A 10,514-nucleotide genomic window follows, 5' to 3' on the forward strand; every position below is an offset into this window, starting at 1 on the left:
TTAAGACCCTTAGTGATATTATACACATGAAAATATTAACTGTGTGAAAATCATTTCAATTGGATTTCATACGTGGAATTTACACCTCCTACAAGTTGGAATATCCTAGTGATCACCATGATATTGAGTGGATGGTACATCAACATCCATTACTCATATATGTGAGGATATTCACATGCTGACTTTTAAGAAAATTCTAGAGGGTCCAAATATTTAATACTAATTGAGGGTTAAGGCATGCAAAAACCCTAGTCATATCCCTAAACAACTATTATTCTATGTTAAATAATGAGGCACTAGGAAAAGAAGGGGTTCCATTCTTTTAGTATTGTTATTGTTCGATAGTTGAGAAGAGCATCTAAGAAGTGGGTTATGGAAGCATAAAATAGGAGGTAGTAGATTCTATAGTAGCCATTCAAGTCACAGTGTCTAAGGAAATTCTATAGAGAGTGCCATTTCTTTGTATTTACATTTCTTAGTTGAGAAAAGGAGGGTAGAGCATATGACACACCTTTTAAATAGGTTTTATCCTACATGAAGTTACCTAGGTCACAACTTGTGTTTATTTGTGTGAATGATGTGTTCATTTGATTGTTATTTCATTTCAGTTTTAGATATTTCCACAAATTTGAGCACTAAATGAGTAAAATTAAATCTAACATCTAAGGTAATATACTACAAAATAAAATATTTTAGTAAATTGTAATATTTGTTGTGATGAATTATTCCAATTGAATATCCATGGGAGCTTGTAGATCATGTTGGTATCATAACAATTTCTTTTGGGTTCTTATGGGAAGTTGCATGATTTAGGAGTTGTATTAAAACGAAAGTTGTAGAACTTATCAATGGTGGATGATTCTAGTCATAAAAACCTTTAGGATGAAGCAGAAGACATATTTGCAAAGTTGAAAGAGCAACTTGTTAATATCTATTGCAACATGGCCCTCCTCATGGTGTCTCTAGTGAACAAGTTTGGAACTTTTAGGGATGTTGGGAATTTAACTGAGAACTTGTATCAAATGAAAAATTGAGAGAAAATGAGGACCCAAAAAAGTAGTCGAAGAAAGAATTAAAGAAAGAGAAACCAAGTCCTAATTCCATCACTTTTTCACAATATTTATTTAAAATGGGAGATAAAGTATACTAAAGCCATACCAAAGTGATATTGATGTAGTTTTTAATTTTTTTTGAGGAAAATCCAGGCAGATCCACTCAAAGGGATTACATCCTACTGGCCAAACTAATCAGTGCCTAACCCCAAGGGCATTGAGGAGAGTTGACCACATGACCTCCTAGTGCAAGGTTCTTTAGAAACTAGTGCTCAACCACTTGAGATAACCCTCAGGGATAATATTGATGCATTTAAGTTAAATCATTGGTTGCAACAATTCAAAATTTATTTCATTGTTCATAATATAGAAGAAGAGAAAAATGTTTTATTTTCCCAGCTAAAATTAGAGGGCCATGCACTAACCTACCTGAAAAGCTATATGGAGACACTTGGGATGAAGGGTGATGCACATGTAACTAGGTGGGAAGTGTTTGAAATCCTCATCAAGTCCCATTTGTACCCTATTAGACATGTAGAGGACCATTGGAATACTTGGCATTATTTTAGGGATAGGGAAGGTGAAAATGTGCAAGAGTACACCATTAAATTCAGAAAATGGTGATTATGTTGAGTATAAATCCCACAAACTCAAATTTATTCCTCAAGTATATAAGAAATATACATATTTAATTGCATAAGTGATGCTTTTTTTTGCCTAGAATAGTAGATGAGGACTATGTGCAAGAATAATACTTGGATAATATACACCATAAGAAATGATAACCAAGCGTTTCCAAATAGAAATACCACTAAGATGCTTCTAAGGATGGGAAGAAGAAATGAAAGGGAAATTATAAGAATGAAAATTTGATATCACTATTGAGATGGGGGGGGTGAATCAATAGTGTGACACTTTAAAACTTTTTCTCCAAGTACTTAATCTTTTACACCTAGCAAAAACTGAATCACGCAAACAAAAATTAGAGAATCAAACACAGTAAAACCATGAAACCAATCACAAAGTAGACACAAGTATTTTTGGTGGAAAACCCTCCTCTTGGGTCAAAAACCACCCTTGCTGCTGCTACACTGCTCAATATATTTTATAATTGTTGAACAAATGTATGTAGAAAATCCTATAGATTCACAAGCTCATGCAATGTACTAAAGCAAGAGATAAAACTGTACTTCTACTCTATACAGTGGAAGCCCATAAATATTGAGCAAAACAATAATCAACAATAGGAAGAAAATCAATGGAACATAACACAATAAATATCCAGGGAAAGCCACAACTCAAAACCCCACTATCTGTATTGCATTAATCAAAAATCCAAGATGATAATACAATGCTTGTTCTCACAAGAACAATCTCAACACTCAGTAAAATCAATCTCCTAGCTCACAAGCAAGCTCAAGCCAAATCCAGGCCTCTTCTTTGCTCTCCAACCTCCCTATTTCCTTGCGCCCTTGGTCAAAGAATTTGGATAAATACAATATGCTCTACTCAACCTTGATCTTAACCTGCACAAGCATTTCCTATCCTCTTCCTGATGACTTCCTTTGGCCAATACTTAGCCAAATTTACAAGCCTCCAAGCTTCTAGTTGTTTGCACAATTCCTGGGAGAATTAGCTCGTATTTAAAGGGAAATTCCTCATCAATAATTGCACAATCCCTTCTAGGTTCAGTTCCCGATTGCATGCACCATCTGTACAACTCAGAAAATTATACAACAAATAGTACATTGTACCTGCACTCTAGTCTCAACTGGGTCTTTCTCATAATCGACATGCATGAGTTTCTGATGAGGGAATCTTTAGTTAACTGGAGTAGCACTAGTTGAGTGCACTACTACATCAACTGACTGTTAACTCACTATTAGTTCCTCAAACAATTTGGAACTAATTTAATTGGACTTAAATCAGTAAAATGAGTCAACTTTAATCAACTTCTATAGGTCCCACAAACTTTTCCAAACATATGCCAAAATTTTCCGATAAAGAACATCGCTACAACACAAACATTAGCTGAGAAGCGTGAGAAATTCGAAGAAAAGCTTGTGAAAATGATCGGTCACATGCACAACATTGTCTCCATGCATCTGGACAATCACTCCCACAGGCCTGTCTCAATGCGACTGGAGGTTTTCAATCGCTTCCATAGGCTTGGCTCCATGCAAACAGGGCTAAGAATGAAAAACCATTGGATATTCAGTCTAGAACTTCTGCTAACTGATGCAACACCTTCTTCAGCATCTGATCACACCTGCAGACCTCTGTGTCAAGTTTGCAACCGATGAAATAGGCCAAGAATAAGTCATTGACATGCAAGACCTATTTCGCCAACCCTAGCACCAAGACCAACACCTCCAGCTCCTCAAGCATAACCATGACATCTCTAAAAAATTCCAACACCTATAGAAACATCTCTAACTCATAGAGCAACAACATCAAGTCATATTACTGCCTCCATCTTTGGTAGAAACACCTCCAACACATACAACCTCATCTCAACACATGTAGCAGCATATCCAATTTCTCCAAGACATATAGAGACATATGCAACACCTAGAGAAGCACTCCAACCACCTGCAGCAACAACATCTACAATCAGCTCAACATGTGAACCTTAATCCAATCATCACATGTGGAATACATCTCTACTCAACATCCACAACATCATCTCCACTAGGTCTAGTTATAATTATGTTGACGTCAACTCGAACTAACAAGATCATCAAGCCAAACATCCATCACACATGCACATTAAAATCAACACTAAGAACCTATTGACATCAATGCCTACAAAATCCCTCTTTGGCATTGATGTTAACCTCCATCCAACAAGTGAGGCTGATCTCCATATACAATCCACACCGAAGCTGCAAATTTGTACGTAAATTCCAACACTACAATGCTAACAAACTCCTCCTTTGGTATTGATGTCAACCTCCATGCAACAAGTGAGACTTATCTCCATATAGAGTACAAACTGAAGCTATAACTTTTTCCATCCAAATTCTCTCCCCCTTTGATATCAATGGCAAAGGGCCATACCAACACTAAAGACAATGCCAATAATGCGCAGGATGAGAGAAGGACTCACCCCGTCATACACAACATCATGCTGACGCAAGGATGATGTAGACCAAGAAACTCAAATTCCAACATGTCTCTAACCAATTCCATCTCTGAAATTGAACATGCTCCCCCTAAGCATGTAATGGAGCTACAATAAACACTCTGTATTATGTTGTAGCAACACATCTAAATATTGCAATAAGCCTCCTTTGAATGTGTAAGAGAATACTACCCATGATCCATGACTTCAACTGACTTTGGACAAGATATACAATGAATTAAAATTCTTCATGGAGGAAATACATAGTTGTGACATGTACATAGGACTGACATATGACTCCTCTACAATTATCACCAACCATGATTCTATGGACCCAAGTTTACAACATGCACCCAAAAAAGTGGGGCTACATCAATGATATACAACATAAACATGGCTTGGACATCCATTGACCCATACATAACTAATGAAAAAACATGCTAGACACCATGGGTCTCTCCATGAGCAATACACCCAAAAGATGACACAATGATAGTACATGGATTTTACACATGCACATAAATGTGCTCTCCTCTATGCATGCCAAAAAAATGAAATAACATGAGTACATGGCATCAATGAGAAATGATATATGTTCCATATGGCAGAAAAAATAAGATGCAATACATGACATATGCATCAAAACATACGACCTCCATGAGCGATCTCTCAATGTGTAGCAACAACATAGAAGAACTAACAATATCACGTGCTCGTACATGGCCACTAAACACCTTGGCCATCACCATTCCATCAATACATATCCTACAGAAAATTCATGATAACCAGTAGCAACCACCATACTCCACATGTGCACTAATCACAATGTCAACTGATCATAGAAGCAACAACAAATATATCTTCAACATCACAAATCCCATCAACATAATATATCAGCAACTTAGGTTATGAGTAGCATTTTAATAGATAGCAACAACAACACTAGTAATATGTGCAATCTCTCCATGAGTGCAAAGACCAAGCAACAACATCCATCATGCCAAAACGGCATGAGCAACAACAATTACATATCCTCATCATAGTTGAGAAACATATCGTCAATGAGGAATAAGAAATAAATCAATGAGAAACAAAACATGCATACTTAATATATGAGCAACAATATATATCATCATCTCTCAACCATGTAAATGCATACTATAGGCAACAACATATTTTGTACATGAAGCAACAAGATCATAACTCATCCATCTAATACATATCAACAACATACAAAATTTATCTAGAAATGAGAACATAAGAAATAATATGCATGCTCTAGATGAACTATCTCCAACATATCATCTAATCTCCATGGTAGAAATACATGCATGACAACACATGAATATGATCTAACATATTGATCATCATCAATACACCAACTATGTCATGCAAAGCATATAATTTTGCTTCTATACGGTAGCAACATAAAAAACTCTTCCTTGCATCAAATCAATGTCAAATATATGCATAACATAGAAACACAATGCCAACCATCTGCAACTCTATTAGGAAGTGGCAATGCTCCCCTTGAAAGTATAAACCTCCATCAGACCACAACAAGCAATTTCTCTAAAAACCGTTAGTAACATCGTTGATCCAACTGTTAAATAAACTGGAAGAAAATAGATCAGACATAAAAATATACTTCATATCTCATGTAGTCCTTGAACATTGTGCATCTCTAAAAATTCAGACTTTTCTTCTCATACACTCTCCCATATGGATGCACAATTAACAATTTGCATGCAACTCATAATGCAACCATATGCTCCCCCTGAGACCATGCAGGCCTCAATTTTTGATGGGAGTTCCTTGCTGCTCTTTTCTTCTCCAAACTTTTATTTGTCGATCCTTCTTCTTCTTGTACTATTTGGCTTACATATTCTCCTCTCTTTGGTTGGATCTCCTGCAACACATGGGAATCTTGTAATCCTTGGCGTTGCTGCCAATATTATCACATACAAAACATCTAATGTGACCAAGAAAATGAGGAATAAGCCAATGTCTTCTATTGATATGATTTCCATTCCTTGCATGTGCCCTACAGTCAATAGCCCTATGGCCAAAATCATTGCATAAGTAACAATAACCATAAAATGGACTATTATGCCTGATGGATGGAGATCTTCTATACATGCATGCCTAATGTGGCTTCTCCTTTGGATGCTCCTTTTGTTGAGAGGATGATCTCTCCATTACTGGAAATTTCTACTATGTGTCCACGAATTCCACAATTAGAACACTTTCCAATTATATTCTTCTTCTTAGGCCTTCTTCGCTTGTTATGCTCCTTTTTGCATGGCTCATGGATCTCATTATTTTTGCTGTAGCTAGGTTCTCCAACAATTTTTGATTTGCTTGTAGATACTTGAGCACTAGTTTTGGAATTCTCTAATTCTTCCCTGGCATAAACTAATTCAGCCTTGAGTCTTTGAATTTCCACTTCAAGTGCCATTATCTTTAATTTCTCTTCATTTTTGATTCTCGATCTCTCTGCTATCACTAGTGCCTTCATCTTATTCTTGTGAGAAGGATTGATTTGTTACTATGATAAAAGAAGAATCCTTTACATTTTTCCCAATTTATGAAAAATGAAATTTTCCTCCAACTGCAACCTGTCCAACATCTCTTTGGCAGTCACACAATGCTTTACATGCATGCTATCATATTTTGAAATACCATTCAAAATAATCTTTATAGCTAAATCATTTGATTCATCTTTAACCCCATATTCAATTGATAGAAAAATAGCTTCATCAATGGATAAAAAATATGAGTCCAAATTCACTCTCCAAGTTGCAAATTTACCTTCATGAAGTACTGAAATACCTTGCTGATCCATTTTGGAAAATTTGCAAAAGTTCTGCCAAAAATATGCAAGATCCATTCTCCAGTGATCAAGCTGCACCCGAGAGCCCTGTTTTGATGCCAATTGTTGGAAATTAGATCACTACTAAGAGGGGGCAGGGGGGAGGGGGTGAATAAGTAGTGTGGCACTTTTAGTTTTTTTCTCCAATTACTTAAGATTTTACACCATGAAAAAGCTAAAGCACATAAAAAAATATTAGAGCATCAAACAGAGTAATACCACAAAACCAATCACACCACCCTTGTTGTTGCTGCGCTGCTCAATATATTTTATTATTTTTTTAACAAATATACATGGATAAAATTACAACCATAAAAAAAGACTTGGCTTTCAGACATGAAACTGTTTCTCTTTCGAATCTACAAACCACCATCCACTGAAGGTTCCCACGATCAATGATCCTCACCCAACTCCCATTGGACTATCCAAGTAATATTGGATGGAGAAATATCTTCCTTCTACTGACTCTGCTGAATCACTGTATACTCTGAAGCCTCCATGCCTTCACTTCCTCCATGTGAGCCTCATTTCACAATGTTTTAGACTGGACTCCCAATTCGCTCAACATTGAACATCACAACAACATCATCATTCTGAATCAAACACTACAACAAAAATAGAAGATTAAAATAGGAGAACACAATCTCCAAATTCTCTAATATCTGTCACACAATATCATCAATCACTTCTCCAATCCACACTTCATCTTCTACTCTCTTCACAAAGAGAATGGCTGAAACATATTTCAGCTATCTGCTGCTAGAATTGCAAACCACATCAAAAAATACTACACTAGACAATTCATGCAACTTTCACTCTCTTCTCAACATACAAACTCACTCAACATAACTAGACAATCAACCATACTAGCAATGATATTTCTCCAATATATGGATGAGCTCAAGTGCTCAACTAAATAACTATACAAAAATACTAAGCTCAACAATCCTGTTCATATGCTTGATTTGATCTGGATTCATATCATTGACTCTATCAACCACTAACTCCACTTGGCTTTTTGATATTTTCAACTTTAATCAACTTCCGGAGGTCCCACAAACTTTTCCGACCATATGCCAAAAAGTTTCGATCAAGAACATCGTCACAACACAAAAATTAGCTGAGTAGCACGAGAAATATGGAGAAAAACCCATGAAAATACTTGGTGGCGTGAAAAATAATATCTCCATGCGACTGGGACATCATATTCGCTCCCATAGGCATGCCTACATGCGACTAGATATTTTCAGCCACTCCCACAAAGGCTTGGCTCCATGCAACTGGGGCTAAGAATGAATAAAACCAATGGATCTTTAGTCCAAAACCTCTGTCAACTAATGGAACACCTTCTTCAACATATGATCACACCTCCAGACCCCTGTGTCAATTATTCAACTGATGAAATAGTCCAAGAACAAGTCAATGGCATGCAAGACCTATTCTGCCAACATTGGCTCCAAGACTAACACCTTCAACTCCTCAAGCATAACCACAACATCTCTAAACACCTACAACACCTGTATAAGCATCTTCAATTCCTGTAGTAGCAACATCAAGTCATACAACTACCTCCATCTCTGGTAGAAGCACCTCCAACACATACAAACTCACCTCAACACATGTAGCAACATATCCAATGTCTCCAAGACATATATAGACATATGAAACACCTAGAGCGACACTCCAACCACCTGAAATCTACTATCAACTCAACATGTCAAACTCAAGCCAGTCATCACATGTGGAATCCATCCCTACTAAGCAACGACAACATCATCTTCACTAGGTCTAGTCATAAGTATGTTGACATCAGTTCCAACTAACAATACCATCAAGCCAAACATCCATCACAGATGCACATGACACGCAACACTAATAACCTGTTGACATCAATGCCAACACTACAATGTCGACAAACTCCCCTTTTGGCATTTATGTCCACCTCCATCCAAAAAGCGAGGTTGATATCCACATACAGTCCAAAATGAAGCTGCAACTCTGTACATCAATGTTAACACTACAATGCCAACACACCCCCCCTTTGGCATTGATGTGAACCTCCATGCAATAAGTGAGGACGATCTCCATATACAGTCTACACTGAAGCTGCAACTTTTTCCATCTAAATTCTTCCCCCCTTTGATATAAATGGAAAAGGGCCATACCAACACTGAAGACAATGCCAATAATGTTTTGGATGAGAGAAGGACTCCCCTTGTCATACACAACATCGTGATGATGTAAGGTTGAAGTAGAATAAGAAACTCAACTTCCAACATGTCTCTAACCAATGCCATCTCTGAAACTGAACATACTCCCCCTAAGCATGTAATGGAGTTGCAATCAACACTCTATCTGCTGTTGTAGCAACACATCTTCCTGTTTCAATAATCCTTCTTTCCATGTGTAAGAGACAACTACCCATGATCCATGACTCTAACTGACTTTGGACAAGATATACAATGTATTACAATGATTCATGGAGCAAATACATAGTTGTGACATGTACATAGGAATCCTCTACACCTATCATCAACCATGATTGTATGGACCCAAGTTTACAACATGCAACCAATGAAGTGGGGCTACATCAATGATATACAACACGAAACATGACTTGGAATTCCATTGAACCATACATAACTAATGAAAAAACATGCTAGACACCATGGGTCTCTCCATGAGAAATACACCCAAAAGATGACACAATGATAACACATGGATTTTACATCTTCACATAAATGTGCTCTCCTCTATGCATCACCAAAACATGAAATAAAATGAGTACATGGAATCAATGAGAAATTATATATGCTCCATATGGAAATAACAATAAAATTCTATAGATGGCATATGCATCATAACATAAGACCTCAGTGAGCGATCTCTCAATGTGTAGAAAAAACATAGAAGAACTAGAAATATAATGTGATAATATATGGCCACTCAACACCTTGACCATCACCATCCCATCAATAGATATCTTGCAGGAAAATCATGATAACTAGTAGCAACCACCATACTCCACATCTGCATCAACCACAATATCAACTGGTCATAGATCCAATAACAAATATATCTTCAACATCACAAATCCCATCAACATAATATATCATCAACTTAGGTTATGAGTAGGACATCAATAGATATCAACAACAACACTAGTAATATGTGCAATCTCTCCATGAGTGCAAAGACCAAGCAACAACATTCATCATGCCAAAACATCATGAGCAACAACAAATACATATCCTCATCATTGGTGAGCAACATATGATCAATGAGGCATAAACAGGAAATCAACGAGCAACAAAAAATTTATACTCCATACATGAGCATCAATATATATCATCATCTTTCAGCAATGTAAATGCATACTATAGCCAACAACACATTCTCTCCATGCAACAACATCATAACTCATCCATCTAATAAATATCAACAACATGCAAGATTCATCTAGAAA

The sequence above is a fragment of the Pinus tabuliformis genome, chromosome 7, assembly GCF_031772625.1.
Source record: "Pinus tabuliformis cultivar Carrire ecotype Pingquan chromosome 7, CPIR1, whole genome shotgun sequence".
NCBI classification, from domain to species: domain Eukaryota; kingdom Viridiplantae; phylum Streptophyta; class Pinopsida; order Pinales; family Pinaceae; genus Pinus; species Pinus tabuliformis.